We start from the raw sequence: 18,218 nt of genomic DNA, 5'->3' as shown, positions 1-18,218 counted from the left end.
ACAGTGGAACCAGCAGCAGAAATAGTACTGTATTGGACCCAGTATGGTTGAGAACAGACATTTGACGGAGAAGGAGGAGGCAGTAGCACTTGATTGCACCCAGCCCAGTATAGTTTAAAAGAGACTATTGGAGGAGGCGGCACCACTTGATTGCACCCAGCCCAGTATGGTTGAGAACAGACTATTTGAGGAGGAGGAGGCAGTACCTGATTGTACCCAGGCCAGTATGGCTGAGAACAGACAATTGACGGAGGAGGATGTTCAGCCTTGGAGTGGTGGCCTGGGAATCCTCGCTGATGATGTTGTTCAACGCACTTTTCAGAATACGGACGAGTGGGATGATGTTGTTGATCCCATATTCATGCCTGCTCACAAACAGAGTCGCGTCCTCAGAAGGGATCAACAATTGGCAGGACATGTTCGCAGAAACCTGTGCACTCAGACCTCCCTGCTGCACTGCAGAGAAAAGGTTCCTCCCTTTGTGGGCTACAATACTTCCCACCGTTAGTTGACCTTGGGTCAACCATTCATATATCTCCTACCTGATGGTCCGGAGGAGCTCCTGCCCACTGTGGCTCCGTTCACCTAGGCTCACAAAATGGAGGACAGCCTGAGAGCGACGGGCCTGACATCGTTAGTAAGACACCGGGGCAGGTTTGACTGCAGTCAAAGTGGTGGATGGTTGCAAGCTGATGGAGGCAGAACTTTTGCAGAACTGGTCCCCTAAAACACCGGGGAGGTGACAGTGGCAAGAATGGGCTAACTTTTTGATGATCTTCTGGGGTAATGTTGACCCAATGGGCAGTAACAGACATGTACTGCCCTTTCCCATAATTAAAGGACCAGACATCAGCACTGGGGTGCACGGTCTTGGACACCAAGAATCCCAATGAGTCACCAACATTTTTCTGCATAACTGTGCAGTAATGGGACAACCGATGGGACTTTTTTTTCTGGGACAGTGATGGGACTTTTTTGGCCTTTGTTTTTTTTTTTTTTCTTTGCGGCTAAACGGAGTTCTCCTATTTTTTGAACCTCTATTGTAAAGATATGAACTGAGATTTTGACTTAATAAAGTAGATCAGCTTGAACACTAAAGTTGTTTTCATGTGTCTTGGTTGATACTCACAGACAGCTGTCACATTACATTTTTGATTAGGCAGCACCCAGGTATATCTGAGGAGACTAATTTAAGGTCTCACCCTAACAGGGGTGACGGCACACATCTTGATATTCACAGAAAACAAGGATACAAGGGATTATAGGAGTAATAATCCCTTGTATCCTGGTCTATTCTGTGATTTTATTTTTTATTGTTATTTTAACCAGATTCGTTACAAACTTTCTTCATGTTTTGCAAAGTTCGTTACAAATCTGGTTCGTTACAATTCGGTTCGCTCATCCCTAGTCTGGAGAAAAGAAGAGAAAGGGGGAACATGATCCCAAACCTTTAATTATGCTAAAGGATTAAATAAGGTTCAGGAAAGAAGTGCTTTTAGAAAAAACTGAACTCAGGAACTAGGAAACACAGTCAGAGGTTTTTTTGGAGAAAGATCAGAAGCAACGTGAGAAAAAAAATACTTAACTAATAGAGTAGCAGATGCTTGGAACAAACTTCCAGCTGATGTGGTTGGTAAATCTACAATAACAGAATTTAATGAATGGCATAAAAAAAATGCATAATTAAAGTAACCCTTCAGGCATCTCCTTATCAAGGAATAAAAGTGAGCAAACTAAATCTGGCAATTTGTGCTGTCAGTTCAGAGCCATCAGCAATAGAGCTCCTGGCACCGAACCGAACTTTGAAAAAGTTTGTTACAAATCTGGTAAAAATAACAACGGCAACGCAAAATTTTACTTTTTTCACAGAAAAGACCAAAATACAAGGGATTATTACTCCTATAATCCTGGGTTTCTGTGAATATCAATATGTGTGATGTCACCCCTGTTAGGGTCAGACCTTAAATTAGTGTCCTCAGATATACCTGGGTGCTGCCTAATCAAAAATGTAATGTGACAGCTGTCTGTGAGTATTAACAAGTGTTCAAGCTTATCGAATTTATTAAGGGTAAATCAATTCATATCTTTACAATCAGGTTCAAAAAATAGGAGAACCCCATTTAGCCGCAACAACAAAAAGTTTAAAAAAAAATAGACCAAAAAAAGTCCCATCACTGTCCAAGAAACAAAAAAAGTCAAAAAAGAAGTCCCATCACTGTCAGAGAAACAAAAAAAGTCCCATTGCTGTCCAAGAAACAAAAAAAGTCCCATAACTGTCCGAGAAAAAAAAAAAGTCCTATCGGCTGCCCCATCACTGCACAGTTGTGTAGAAAAATGTTGCCGACTCTTGGTGTCCAAGATAGTGCACCCCAGTGCTGATGTCTGTTTTTTTAATTATGGGCAAGGGCAGTACATGTCTGTTACTACCCATTGGGTCAACATTCCCCCAGAAGACCAACAAAAAGTTAGCCCATTCTTACCACTGTCACTTACCCAGTGCTTTAGGGGGCCAGCTCTGCAAGAGTTCTGCCTCCACCAGCTTACAACCATCAACCGCTTTAACTGCAGTCCAATGGTGTCTTACCAACGATGTCAGGCCCAGACCATCAGGGAGGAGGAGATATATGAATGGCTGACCCAAGGTCAACTAACGGTGGGAAGTGTTGTAGCACACAAAGGGAAAAACCTTTTCTTTGCAGTGCAGCAGGGAGGGCTGCGTCATACACCTTGTATGGCACATGTGATAAACCTCATAGTGCACAGGTTTCTTCAAACATGGCGTGCCAATTGTTGATCCCTTTTGAGGACCCGATTCTGTGAGCAGGCATCATCGGCATCATCCTACTCGTCCGCGCTCTTGAAAGTGCGGTGAACAACATCATCAGTGAGGATTCCCAGGCCACCACTCCAAGGCTGAACATCCTCCTCCTCTATGAATAGTCTGTTCTCAATGATACTGGCCCTGGTGAAGTCAGGTACTGCCTCCTCCTCCTCCTCAAATAGTCTGTTCTCAATCATACTGGGCTGGGTCCAATCAAGTGGTGCCGCCTCCTCCAATAGTCTCTTTTCAACCATGCTGGGCTGGGTGAAATCAAGTGATACTGCCTCCTACTCCTCCATCAATTATCTGAAGGCCAAAATCCCGCAGGCGCCTCTTAACCGTAGATGTTGACACTGGTGTTTTGCGGGTTCTATTTAATGAAGATGCCAGTTGGGGACCCGTAAGGCGTCTGTTTCTCAAACTAGAGACTGTAATGTGCTTATCTTCTTGCTTAGTTGTGCAACGCGGCCTCCCACTTCTTTTTCTACTCTGGTTAGAGCCTTTTTGTGCTGTCCTCTGAAGGGAGTAGTACACACCGTTGTAGGAAATCTTCAATTTCTTAGCAATTTCTCGCATGGAATAGCCTTCGTTTCTAAGAACAAGAATAGACTGTCAAGTTTCAGATGAAAGTTCTCTTTTTCTGGCCATTTTGAGCGTTTAATTGACCCCACAAATGTGATGCTCCAGAAACTTAATCTGCTCAAAGGAAGGTCAGTTTTTTAGCTTCTGTAACGAGCTAGACTGTTTTCAGATGTGTGAACATGAATGCACAAGGGTTTTCTAATCATCAATTAGCCTTCTAAGCCAATGAGCAAACACATTGTACCATTAGAACACTGGAGTGATAGTTGCTGGAAATGGGCCTCTATACACCTATGTAGATATTGCACCAAAAACCAGACATTTGAAGCTAGAATAGTCATTTACATTAGCAATGTATAGAGTGTATTTGTTTAAAGTTAGGACTAGTTTAAAGTTATCTTCATTGAAAAGTACAGTGCTTTTCCTTCAAAAATAAGGACATTTCAATGTGACCCCAAACTTTTGAACGGTAGTGTATATGTGCAGCATATATCACATTTTTATTATTGGAAGATTAGTACAGTATATACAGAATTATACGTTTGTTTTTACTGAAAATTATATCCATGCACTGAAATCCTGTTGAGCCTCCTCGGCAGCCAATCTGAAGAGGCAAAATTGGAGGAGAAGGGAGAGAACAGCAACTTTAATGATGAGACCGGAGGTGTTTTTCAGACTACCCCAAGCTCACTCTAGGCAACAATTTTGCCTTGTAAAAATTTAAGTAAAAAGTAGACAAGCGGCAAGATCTTAATAAAAAAGCTGGAACCATCATCTTCAAATACTTACATTGTTATAATTTGTAGCTTATGACTGGACAGTCTCTTTAAATTTACTACTTTTGTTTCTTATTTATTCTCTATGTGAAACAGGGTCTGTGTGCAATGCAAACATATATACACATAGGATACATTTATTGTTTCCTGTTATCTGTACGTATGGACACAAACGAAACATAATCATAAGAGGTTTGTAGATTTTGGCAGTTGAAAACAAATGTTAAGGCAACAGCTATGAAACAGAAGGCAGCCAGAGTCTCTGCACAGAAAACTAAGATCAACAGCTAATCTCATTAAGGCTACGTTCACACGTAGCAAAACTAGCGGAATTGTCCACCGCGGAATGCCGTTAGCCTCCCTCTCATAATGGGAGTCTATGGAAGGTAAGCGCTGCTGCTCTCCCCGCGCTGAACAGTAAACATCTTCATTCTTCAGCACGAAGAGACGCTGTGAGAACAGCAACGCGCGCCTCCCATAGACTCCCATTATGAGAGGGAGGCTAACAGCATTCCGTGGTGGACAATTCCGATGCGGAATTCCGCTAGTTTTGCTACGTGTGAACGGGGCCTAACACAAGGAGCCCTCATACTGTTTGAAGAAAATTCTCAAAAGTAAAGAAAACAGATCTTGTTGTATATAAAAGATCTTGTTGTATATAAAAGTGAAGATGGTGAAACTCTTATGTTGTACCTTATTCTTATCACCTGTGATAGTGTGTGCCCTTCTGAACAGTGCCATTACTCCATCTTTGCACAACACGACCTGAATAATCCATCTGATCTCGCTAATGGTTTCAGGAAAATCATAGGAGTAGCCTTGTGCTCTGTCAACAAAAGTATTCACTGCTAGTAGAGATGAGCGAACCGGGTTCGGGTTCGAGTCCATCCGAACCCGAACGATCGGCATTTGATTAGCGGTGGCTGCTGAAGTTGGATAAAGCTCTAAGGTTGTCTGGAAAACATGGATACAGCCAATGACTATATCCATGTTTTCCACATAGCCTTAGGGCTTTATCCAACTTCAGCAGCCACTGCTAATCAAATGCCGAAAGTTTGGGTTCGGATGGACTCGAGCATGCTCGAGGTTTGCTCATCTCTAACTGCTAGTTTTGTTGTTTTGCATTGTTATTCAGGAATAAACCCATAGTGCCATTACAACAAAGATTCTTCCCTTAAACATTTTCAAAATGTTTGCTAAAATGACAATGATCAATTAAACATTGTATCTATAGACCACAAATAAAAAGAAGTTCAAAAAAAGTATGGAAATAAAGTCAATATTATATGTATGTAAATAAACCTTGTGACTATACTCAACCTAGTACTGGCAGACTAAAATAGTAAACAGAAGCCTAATATTTGCTCTTTAGCATTAAACAGAAATACATATTTGAGGTATACATAGAATCAGAAACACAAAGACAATAAGAATTGCCCCAAACAACAGCCGTTGTTATGAAATGAGGCCGTTGTTTTTATATAGTGTGATCATAGCCTGAGGCTATGCTTCCACACAGTATTTTTGCTCAGTATTTTGCAACCAAAACCAGGAGTAGATTAAAAACCCAAAAAGGCTATGTTCACACACTGTTGAAATTAAGTGGATGGCCACCATTTAATGGCAAATAATTACCCTTATTTTAAAACAATGGCCATTTTTTTTAAATAACACCCGTTATTTGCCATTAAAGGGCAACATATCAACTCAATTTCAACAGTGCGTGAACATAGCCTTTCTGGGTTTTCAATCAACTTCTGGTTTTTATTGCAAAATACTGACCAAAAATACTGTATGGGAACATAGCCTAAGGCTATGTTCACACTATGTAAAAACAACTGCCATATTTCAGAACAATGGCTGTTGTGCAAACAGTGTTATTATAGAAATACGGCAGTTGTTTGCACATAAGGAAAACTTAAAAATTGATGGCCTAGCCTTAGGGTACCAGTGTAAATGTCCTTGAAACATGTTTGATGCCCTATTATGTATTTGTCATTAAAAGAAAATAACCCTCTCTGTCTATAGAGGACCCAACATATCTGAGTATTACACAAGTAGCTAACTGATTTCATTATGCAAAATGTAATACCTCATATCCTCCAAGGTGGTGCTGCACTGAAAGAGATTTCCTGCCACCAGATTAGAGCACAAAATAAAAGCTGACTGCTTGGTGCCCCTGTTGAGAAAAAAAAAAACCTGTCATCTTATTTGTGGATGACCTGTCAAACCAAAGACAATTGTAAAAAATAGACAATCCTTTTAAATAGCTATACCCTGAGTCAGTTCTATTGTAATGGCAGTGAAAGTCAGATAACATCCTCCTGAATAGATTTGGTGGATTAATACTTTAGATTTGATTATGCAAAATGTATTCGTTTTATGAGTTGAACGTGAACACTGGACACAGTGGGGGAGATTCATCAAACAGGTGTATAGTGAAACTGTCTCAGTTGCCCCTAGCAACCAATCAGATTTCACCTTTCATTCCTCACAGACTCTTTGGTGAATAAAAGGTGGAATCTCATTGGTTGCTAGGGGCAACTGAGCCAGTTTCACTTTACACCATGTTTGATAAATCTTCCCCAGTGTCTCTATAATCTGCTCTGCACCACACATTGGGATGTACTTCTTGGTATTACTCAGTTGTGATAGGATTTTTTTTTTAGATTAGATGTAGTGGCTTAGATGTAGTGGCTTTCATGTAGACTATGTTCCAAACTATTACAGCATATGTCTTTCTAACATAATGACTGCTAGTAATGACATCTGGTCCAATATTTTCCTGTTGCTTCTACATTTTTCATTTCCATTGTGACTTTAATCAGTGGTGTGTAGCTTATACTTTTCTCAGGCCACTAACTATTCTAAATAGAACTTAAAGAGGTTCATTTCATTCTATCTTCCTTTCATCTTCCCTGGTTATTTCAGCTATATTTATGATGTTTAGTTTTAGACACTTGAAAAGGAAAAAGTGCATACATGCTTCTCAGTGAAAAAGGTCCAAATTGGCGCAGAAAATAAAAAAGAAAACCTGAATGCAATTTTGTAAAAGTAAATAATGTGTAGTGGAAGAAAGAGCACATTCCCAAGTCTTTGTATTTTGCCATGAAGGTAATTGAGATTTATTGATTTGTGTCACGGGTTTACAAGACATTTGATTTTGTGCTTCTGGAACTATTTTACAAATGTTCTCCACATATACTAACCTGAAGACAAAAATATATTTTAGTATGTCTTATGTATGTTTTAGTATGTAAAGCTATTATAAAGAGCATGGGCCCTTATAAATCAATGTTTCTGCTGTTTTTGGCTAATATCTTGGTGGGAAAAAAAACGTGCCAGAGTCTGTTGTGGTTAATTTTGTGCAAAACAGAAAAATCACTGTCACGAGCGTGACAGTGGCAATACAGACAAGAGACACAGACAGTGATCCCTGAACTAGTTCTCACCCACTGTCCCTACCTACCTGCCACTGTCAGCCCTATGCAGTTGTGGACAACCACGAAAAAGGTCCCTGTACGGGTATAAAGTGACACACAGAACACGGACAGACAAACAAAAACAATATAACAGGGTTGACAATCCGGGTCAGCAACAGCGGCAGCAAAAGTAAAAACCCACAAGACAGAGAATGGTCAAAAGCCAAAGCAACAAGGTCACATAAAACGATCAGCATTTAGACAAATAAATCGTTAGAAAAATCGTTATTGCTATCGTTTTTAAGATCACTTAAGCCCATCTCTTACATAGGGTGAATCTGAAAGACTGTTTGCACGAAGCGATCTGCGAATTTTTAGAGAACGATGAACGGCAATTTGTGAAAATGTTGAAAGATCAAAATGAACAATTTAATCTTTTGTTGTGTTTACACGGAACAATTATCGCTCAAATGTGATCATAATAGCAAAAATTTGAACGATAATCGTTCCGTGTAAACGCAGCATTAGACTAGCTAATGCTATGTTTATACGGAGCAATAATTCGCCCAATCGATCGTTTAACGATTTTGAAACAACGATTTGGTTTTTATAACGATCAGCATTTAGACGAATAAATCGTTAGAAAAATAGTTTGAAAATCCGTAAGAAAAAACGTTATTGCGATCGCTTTTAAGATCGCTTAAGCCCATCTTTTACATAGGGTAAATCGGTGAAAGACTGTTTACACGAAGCGGTTTGCTAATTTTCAGGGAACGACGAACGACGATTTAAGAACATGTTGAAAGATCAAAATGAACAATTTCTCGCACGTCGTTTGATCGTTTGCTGTGTTTACATGGTACAATTATCGCTCAAATGCGATCGTTTATGCGAAAATTAGAACGATAATCGTTCCATGTAAACGCAGCATAAGCAGCAGCAGTGTAGACACTGATATTGCCAGAAGCATCACAGGCAAAGCAGGTGTGGCTGAAAAAACCCCGACAGAAATAGACCACTGTTCAGAAAGGGCAAAAAACACAAAACATACAAAAACCCTGAATATCAGTGCAGTCTCGGCTGCACAGGATAGCACAGGCACTGACATGACAATCACAATTGATAAATTGGGCTTAAAAAGTAGGTCACATAAATACACACCCCCACCATGTTCCCTACAATCAGAAAAATTCAAATATGCCAGCCGGTGTGAACGGCTCAAATTACTTCACAAATGATGTGAAAATTTTTACCACCTGTGCAAAAAAACTAAATGCACCAGAATAATGGCACAAAAACAATGACACATTGCCCCTTTGAGTTTTGTAAGAGGCAGAAGTAAATCTACAGTGGATGAAATTGTCAAAGGAGGGAGAGGAGAAACAAGTTGTCCAAAAACCCTCATACATCCCAATCATGATTTCTTGGATTTTGAACAAGATATGCATTAAAGGGAGCTCAGAGGATTTGAAAGGGAAATACAAATTGCAAGGGCAGTGAAGAGTAATGATGCGTTTACACGGAGCAATAATTCGCCCAATCGATCGTTTAACGATTTTGAAGCAACGATTTGGTTTTTATAACGATCAGCGTTTAGATGAATAAATCGTTAGAAATATCGTTAGAAAATTTGTAAGAAAAATCGTTATTGCGATAGTTTTTAAGATAGTTTTAGCCCATCTTTTACATAGGGGGAATCTTTGAAAGACTGTTTACACGAAGCGATCTGTGAATTTTTAGAGAATGACGAAAGACAATTTGAGAACATGCTAAAAGATCAAAATGAACGATTTACACAGAATAATTATCGCTCAAATGCCATCGTTATTGCGAAAATTCGAATGATAATCGTTCCGTGTAAACGCAGCATTAGGAGTAGAGATGTGCGAACTGAATCACTTGAACCAGGGGCGGACACCCAATTAAAGACCCCATCAGAAGAGACATGCGGACCTGGTCCCATCCTGTACTGATGTCTCTGTGACCACAACTCCCAGAATAACAATAACTACAACTCTCTGAATGCCTTACACTTAACACTTAAGAAGTTCTCAGAGAATGCTGGGAGTTGTAGTTTCCCAGGGGACAACCCCTTTAGTTGTCTGCTCATTTGTACTTTAAATCCCAGCATATCCTGAGGGCTGTAGACTGCAGTAAATGCTGGGAGTTGTAGTGTTTGCAACTGTTGTACTTGGAGGGTCCTGGGTGCATTGTACGCTGGATGCTGCATGGAGGATGAGAATATACTGTATAGCCCAGAGCGTGGAAGTGACCCCAGAGCAGCACTAATAGGGGATAGAACAAAGGGGCCCTTAATCACTGGTGGGCCACAGGTGGAATACATGTACTGTATGTGGCTATAAAGGTGGGATACATGTACTGTATGTGGCTGCTTAGGGGGTAGTTGAAAGAGGAAAAACAACCCAGCTGCAGGAGGGAGGGGGGCAAAGTTATTGGCAAAAAAAAAGGCATCAACTTACAATCAAACATCAGCATCAGAGGGTGGGGGGCTCTGTGCTTTCTCTTACACAGTCCACCCTCTATCTTACAACTTCCAGCAGCCTGACAGACACACTGACAATAATAATAATCATACACTGTCAAAGCTGCTGCTGCTCCTCTTCACAGTCCTGTCCCTGGCAGCCATAACCCTGCAGGATCCCTCCAGCCCCTGCCATCATATGCTCTCTGTCCTCTCCTGCTCTCTGTCCTCTCCTCCTCACACAAAGTATGCTGGACAGTGGAGTACAGGAGGGGCTGTCAGCCGCGGCCGAGCACAGCATCCAGTGACTAAGTGGGCCCTAAAGGAGCAGGGGGCCCGCACTACCCGAATGCTGGTACTGCTGGGGGCCCACTACAGACATGTGCCATGCTGAGCTGACAATTTAGAGTCTGAGCCTGGTGGGCCCCTCTATTGGCCTGGGCCCCTGTGCAGATGAACAGGCTAAACAAGTGATATGTCCACCTCTGACTTGAACCCAGTTTCATTCCGAACTTTGCAAAAAGTTTGGCTCACTACCAAACTAAACTTTCTGCAAAGTTCGGAGGGGTTCGCTCATGTAAAAAATAAAATAAACATATACTCACCAGTCCGTGTTCCCCGTGTCTCTCTTGTCGCTTCCTCGGGTCTTCTCTTGTCCCTAGAGTGACAGCCCACTCAGCCAATCACAGTCCGCAGTGCTGTTCCATCCTAGGTTCTCTAATCTCTAGTAAGGAGAATGGAGAAGACAAATTAAAATACAATCATAAAAACCCTCTATGAACGCTATAAAAGTTGAAATGTAAATATTGATATATATTACCAGTCACTGGCAGTTACTTTTTTGCAGACCTTAACCCCTTAACAACTATAGAGGTACATGTATGCCCCCACAGCCTGGGCCTTAATGCAAGGCGCACGTAACTGCCGGGGCACCAGGCTATGTGAGTTCAGGAGCTGAGCTCGCTTCATAGCGGGTGAGAACTGGCTGCTATCAGCAGCAGGGCCCTCACCGTCAATGGCAGGCTGCCTCGATCACGTGACTGCCTGTCATTAACCCCTTAAATGCAACAGCGTTTAAGTGTAAGTGACAGGAGCAGCTCCTGTTACTTATCGATCAGGACCACGGGGGTCTCAATCGCATTGCCTGACTGCCGGGGGTCTCTTACCTTCCTTTGTGCAACCAGATTTTCAGTCTTCTGAAAAATTCAGCCACAGGAAGGCTCTATCAGAAGATCGCAGAAAACACTGATCCCCGCTATGTTATAGCAGTGATCAGTGTGAGAAATATAATATGGAGTATGTAATAGTCCCCTAGGGAGACTTAAAGAGTATAAAAAAATAAAAAAAAATAAAAGTTTTTAAAAATGTGTCAAAGCCCCTCCTCCAATAAAAGTCTAAGTCATCCCTTTTCCATTTTATAAATAAAACACATAAAAATAATAAAATAAATAAACATAATTGTCCGATCTATTAAAATAGAAAAATATTATTTCTGCTCAGGGAACGGCGTGAAGAAAAAGCGTTAAAAAAACACCAGGATTGTTGATTTTTTAAAATTACATTTTATTACATTACAAAAGTGATCAATACGTCCCATCTATACAAATATAATACTAATAAAAACTAGAGATCATGGTGCAGAACAAGATGCCCCAACTAGCCCTGTAGGTGATAAAATAAAAGTGTGATAAGAGTCACAAAAGGGCTATTTTACCTAGTTGCAAAAAGACTTTACTGTTAATAAAAATAGTAAAACATTAGAAAATCTATATAAACATCCTTATAGCTGTATTCAGACTGAGCTATAGAATAAAGATATCATGTCAGTTTTACCGTAACTTGCATTACATAAACACAGAATCCCACCTCCCTCAAAATTTGCGGGATTTCATTTTTAATCCCAATTTCACCCCCTAAATGTTATTTTGGGGGGTTTGTCATTAATTTTATGGTAGATATGGTAGGTGACATTAGAAAGTACACCTGTTTCTGAAAAACACAAGCCCTCACATGGCGCTGTAGATGGAAAAATAAAAGAGTCATAGCTCTTAAAAGGCGAGGAGGAAAAAACGAAAATGCAAAAATGTAAATTGGCGCAGTCGTTCAGGCCATTTTAGGCTCTGTCCTTAAGGGGTTAATAATCCAAGATATTTAAAAACAGTTAATTCATCATAAAGAATGTAGTTCTTTAAAAACTCTGAGCCTTTATAAATCCTAGGGGCTTAGGGTACCTAAAAATCATTATACACTCTCACGTTAAAGATTTTATTTAATTGCAAATTATTAATGGTGTTGATATTGGGGCTACCACTATGGATCTAGTCTCACTCATAGAAAAAAGTCTGGTGTTGCCAACAGAGAAAAGCCGTTCTGCTGTTGATGATTGTGTTGTTAAAGGAAAACTAACGATAGTTTTTAAAGTCTCCAACTTGCTGCGACTTTTCCATAGTGCACAGGGTGCTGAGGATGACACTAATTTTCTTACATTGAACCTCAGCGCCATTTTCAAGAAATATCGACTTGCCCATAGGCAAACCAGTCGGTTTGGTGCAGTAAGTGCGGAAGACTTCTCACTTGCTGTTAGTTTTCCTTTGAGAATTTCACAATCATTGACAAAGTGTTGTATTTTATTACCTCAGAATTGTTATGGCAAGCTGAACATTTTAATGGTAACATTCAAAACCACCTAACTTCCAAATTATTGGCAAGGCTGCTTAGGGTTTTTTAAGAAACACATTATTTACACCCAAGTAACCACACTCTAATTTTCTTTATAATTGTGTTATTGAAAAGAGAATACTGCATGTGGGAAGCACAAAGACAGCTAAATGAGGCGAGCATGTATTGTAAGTTAAAGAAGGACCCCTCCCATGAGTATGTTACCAAAGTTAAATCACTGCTACGTCAAGGTGTGGAAATGGGCTTTTTTTCAAGAAGGTTAGCAGAACGTTTGATTGTAGAAAATACAAAAAAATCTTACTGGTATTGGATACCAAAATTGCACAAAGACATGGAGCGTCCTCCGGGACGCCCCATAGTGGCAGGCAGAGGTTCAGTTACAGATTCTATATTTAAATATTGGCTTCTGCGTCCCTTGTTGAGACAGGTCCCATCGTTTTTACGGGACACCAAAGAGTTATTACAGGTAGTAGATGAGTTTGACTGGGGGGAGGGGTGGTCGCTGGTGAGCATTGCAGTCGAGAGCCTGTACACCCCCATCCCTCAGGATGCGGGTCTACAGGCTATCGGACGTCGATTGCAGCGTATGGGGGACATGGAGGACCACCATATTGGATATGTTTGCGAACTGCTGGATTTTGTACTCCGCCACAACGCTTTCCAGTTTGCTGAGCAATGGTATTGTCAGAGGGCTGGAATGGCCATGAGGACGCCGGTAGCCCCAACTTTAGCAGAGCTTGAGGATGATGTTGTTTTTTCCGGTAATAATTTTTTTCTGTCCAAAATTATGCTTTATTTAAGGTATATAGATGATATTTTGATCGTCTGGTCAGGGACAGAAGATGATTTCCAGCAGTTTGTAACATATATGAAATCCAATTCATACAACATGAGGTTTACATCACAATTCGGTAAGGACAGATTGGACTTTCTCGATGTTCATTTGCAGGTGGTGGATGGTGTACTACAAGTGGGTATCGGAAGCCGACAGCTAGTAATATGCTGCTGAATTATGCAAGCGATCACCCGACTCATGTGAAACGTGCGGTACCGTACGGCCAGTTTGTGCGATTAAAACACATTAATAGTAACAATGATACTTTTGAGCAGCAGGCTAAGGAGCTGAGTGATCGTTTGCATAGACGAGGCTACCCAAAAAATGAGATTACAAATGCCCTAGAGAAAGCTCTAAGAATTTCTTAGGAACATCAACATAGAAATCGGCGTCACTGTGTACTCTATTAGTAGAATAAATATAAATCCAAGTCACCACATAACTGCCAGTGTCAGAAACTGAACAAGAAAAACATAACACAAGAAAAAACAACTAAAAATAACAATCATTATCAAATACTACTGCAGTCATGTCTCTTCCTCCTGAATTCTGAAGAATAAAAACTTGCTTTGTTTCCATTGCATGTGGCTTTTATGCCATGTCTGCTAGGTGTTAATTGATCATCTATTGCTAATTAGTCTCTTCTGCCTTGTTCCAGGAATCGTAACTTAACCCATACTGTGCTGCTGTAGAATGTCCAGGAAATATGGTTTGGTAATTATCACACAGTCTCTATTATATTCATTGACATGTTCATTTGACTCAGCTTCTTTGCACTTTAACTTAGTGTGCTATTTCTTGCATATAAAACTGAAATGTGGGCAGAAATTATAAATGGACACAAATTTCATAATAAATAAATATTGTGTAATCAATGTAAAATATAAAAGCAAACAGGTAGAATGACTGACGCATATGGGAAAGCATGTTTGTTCATCAGTTTTTTATTTTATTTATTTTTTTATCAATTTTCTTTTGTAGCAAAAAACACTAAATCTTTTTTATGGATAACAGTAGGTTATTTTGGCAGATTTCTTAGATTTTAGAATGTAACGTATCTTTTAGAGGTATCAGGTAGCAGTGTAAACTAAAAGTTTTCTAGACAAAAAGAATGTAAAATAGGATGATGCAATATGTGAGTGTTCCTATTCTGTATCATCCTGTTATAGACTTGCAGTGTAGAACAACCAGATCTGTCATAATTCTGATATTCAATAAACTAAAAAATGAGACAGAACTTGTCAAATGAACACAAATGTACTAAGGGCCTAAATATGGTCTACATGTAACACATTCTATAAAATATCTGTGGGGCAGGCTCTCAATACTCCCCAAATATATATTCCTTAAAGGGGTTTAATATCTTTTTTTGAAGAGGGGGGGGGCTTGCTATAATTTGGCACTTCAACTCCATTCTTCTTTGTTAACCCAATATAGTGCATAAAAAGGACACAGAGTTCACATGGTGCTTCTTTATTTCTGAGGCCTGTGGGCCATGCAGTGCACTAGGGCCCCAAATAAGAGATTGCTAAAATCTGCAGAACTGGGGTTATAAATACTGAGTTTAATTGCTTTGTTAAGATATGTCCAATTTAAGGAAAAAATGATTAAAATAGACAAATTTCAAATAAATGTACACTTTTAAATTTCACCTTCACTTTAACTCGTGTCAACCACTTAAAGTGGGTTAACATACTTCCTGAATTGTGTTGTGAATTGTTTGAAGGATGCAGTTTTTAAAATCAGAATCCCATGGGTAACTTAAATCATTACAAAATTATTCCCACACAAGGTGAGCATTAAAGCCCAAACTGTCTGTCTTTAAGAGGTTAAAAATGCCTCATAAAATTAAAGCTGAAATATGTTTGGTTGCTACAGGTAACCAATCTATTCTTTATTCGCACAAGGTTTAATAAATGGCAAAAAACATGTTGGTCTCTCAAATAAATAAATATTTATTTTATTGTGAAACAATACACCTACAATGATAATGCATATACTGCACATAAAGTTACAACTTTGCTACATTTTAGCTTAACAAGTCACATGCTATTGCCTACTATTAACTAGCTGATATGCAACATAGGAATTACCCCTCATGGCTAGGCATTGTCAGTCACCAATTGACACATACAAACATTGCTTTGGTATCAAGTCACAATGCACTGGACTCAATGTGGCAAAAAAGAGGTCAATATACTATTTTTAGAGATGAGCAAACTTTGAGCATGCTCGAGTCCATCCGAACCCGAGTGTTGGGCATTTGATTAGCGGGGGCTGCTGAAGTTGGATAAAGCCCTAAGGCTATGTGGAAAACATGGATATAGTCACTGGCTGTATCCATGTTTTTTTAGAAAACCTCAGAGCTTTATCCAACTTCAGCAGCCCCCGCTAATCAAATGCTGAATGTTCAGGTTCGGATGAACTCGGGCATGCTCAAGGTTCGCTCATCTCTAACTATTTTTATATCAATTTGAAAAATGACAAAACTTAAAGCTAGAATTAGGCAACCCATAATTTATTGTTTCCTACTTCACAATCAGATATGCATAAGGCAAAGCAGCATGTAAAATTAAATAAACAGGAAAGTAAAATGTGATAATCATTTCCCACAAACTTAAACATGATTAATGAGTATGAAAGGAAAAGCAAAAAAGGACAAGAAATCATATCTAATGTTAGTGGAGTATTGTTAGGGGAAATCGGGAAAGGCTAAAATTGTCTTCTGATTCTTTAAATTGTTTTCATCCCACTGCACAACTGGCTTTTATCCCAGTATACTTTCCACTCTTCCCAAGTGGTCTTCACAAGTGTGCTTCTAAGTGGAGTACTGATGAGCGAAAAACCACCTAAGTAAACAAAGAGAATTAAAGGAGTGAGTAGAGGAGTTACAGGAAAGGGAGAAAGTCTTTCAAGGCTTGACTAGAGTCAGAAAGTCTAGACTCCAGATGTGGCTATACAGCAGAAATGAGTTCTAAATGGACCTAATGCATTTATCTGCCAGATGTCACAAGGCCCAGAAATAAATCCTCAGATATGGTGACATAGTTGGCTCTGCACGTTCCAATATTTTTATCTTAACAGTTGAAAAGCATCGGATCTTTGTCTGAACTGACAGTGAAAAGATAGAAAGAAAATCATTGTGTAAAGTCTTGAAGTAGTTTACAACATATAGGAACAAAGATATGGATTAAAATATTTGTGTTCTTAATAGCAATTTTTAGCATTCCTAATATTACCCACTGTTCATATATTACAAATGGAAACCAGGCATTAAAAGATTAATCTGATTAAGAAATCTAAATTTCTTCAAATGCACTAATGGTTTATAAAAGTAGAATTGCAAGAATTACAAGTGGTGGCCACAAGGGCCTGTTCTGGGTCCTGTTCTCTTTGATATGTTGGTAAGGGACATAGGTGAAGGTTTTGCAAGTAATGTTTGCCTGTTTGCTGATGACACAAATGTGTAAATTGGGTTGATATTTCAGGAGGTTTCTGTAATATGGAAAATGATCTAACTTTTCTAGATAAATGGTCAAATTACTGAAAACTGTAGTTCAATCTTTCGTTATATAAAAATATGGCACTTCTCTATCCAAATATTTTATTAGCAGTTCTGTGTTAGCAAAGACTTTAGATGACAAGGATTTAGGGGTAGTGATTTCTGAATAAATCTAGTGTGCGTGAGAGGGTGGAACTTTAGTTAAAGAAGTACGTCAAAATTTTTTATTAAAGTATTGTATTGTCGGCCAAAAGTTATTCAAATCACCAATATACACTTATTACAGGAAATGCACATAAAGTGCTTCTCCCCCCCCCCCCCCCCCTGTACTCACTATTGCATCAAGGCTTCACTTCCTGGATAAAATGGTAAATAATTATCCTTAGAAGAAAGGATATGCAAAGCAGCCCTCTTACACCAGGTTTTCAAGGTAGCTATCCTTAAAAAGTCAGTGTCTCATTTCAAATAGTCTTAGGACACGACTGGGAATATATGCCAAGCCAGAGATCTCTCCAGAAGAGGAGAACATCCATCCATAGATGCATTATTGCCCTCTCCTCAGTGCTGGCAAGATGCTGGCTGACAATTGAGAGGCCCACTGTCATCTGCCAAAGGGGTAATATTTCTCCTTGAGGAGAGAAATATGGAGTATGGAGACTTACAGGACCATTCATGCCCCATTGGGAATTCTAGGAAGAAAGGAAATACAAACAGTTATCTCAAAACCCCTTTCCTAGGTATATTTCCCTGAAAATCAGTGTTTTACTCACAATGCAGAGTCTTAGAACATGCCAAGCCAGAAATCTCTGCAGAATTAAAGAGTACACAATTACCCCTTTGCCCCCATAGCAATAAGCCTCTCAGGGGCTTGCTGAGTCTACATGCGGGTACTTTCTTTTTTGTGAGATTTTTGGCTTGGTACACATTCCCTGTCAAATTTAAGACTCCAAATTAGAGTGAAACACTGACTTTAACCTCTTAACAATGCATGTGGAGTATACTCATCATGAGCCATTAAGTGTAAACAGAGGGGGCTCCCGGCACGAGCCCATGGTCCCCGGTTGTGTGTGCAGCTGGGGACTGCGGGTATTAGCCTGCGTGGCCACTCACCGCTTTTGG

General features: G+C 39.7%; 1 long non-coding RNA gene across 1 annotated transcript; it reads right to left on the bottom strand.

Moving 5' to 3' along the window:
* Positions 1–4,906: 4,906 nt before the first annotated feature.
* Positions 4,907–6,589, bottom strand: LOC138784556 (uncharacterized). Its single transcript, XR_011361877.1, has 3 exons — positions 6,456–6,589; positions 6,272–6,358; positions 4,907–5,005 (listed from the first exon to the last, which is right to left on the bottom strand). It is a non-coding gene; the product is annotated as an uncharacterized lncRNA (long non-coding RNA).
* Between the last annotated feature and the right edge of the window lie 11,629 nt (positions 6,590–18,218).

This window comes from Dendropsophus ebraccatus, chromosome 2, assembly GCF_027789765.1.
Source record: "Dendropsophus ebraccatus isolate aDenEbr1 chromosome 2, aDenEbr1.pat, whole genome shotgun sequence".
In the NCBI taxonomy this organism is placed as follows: Eukaryota; Metazoa; Chordata; class Amphibia; order Anura; family Hylidae; genus Dendropsophus; species Dendropsophus ebraccatus.
Note: the sequence above shows the minus strand (reverse complement) of the source record. Positions and strands in the feature narration are given on the sequence as shown.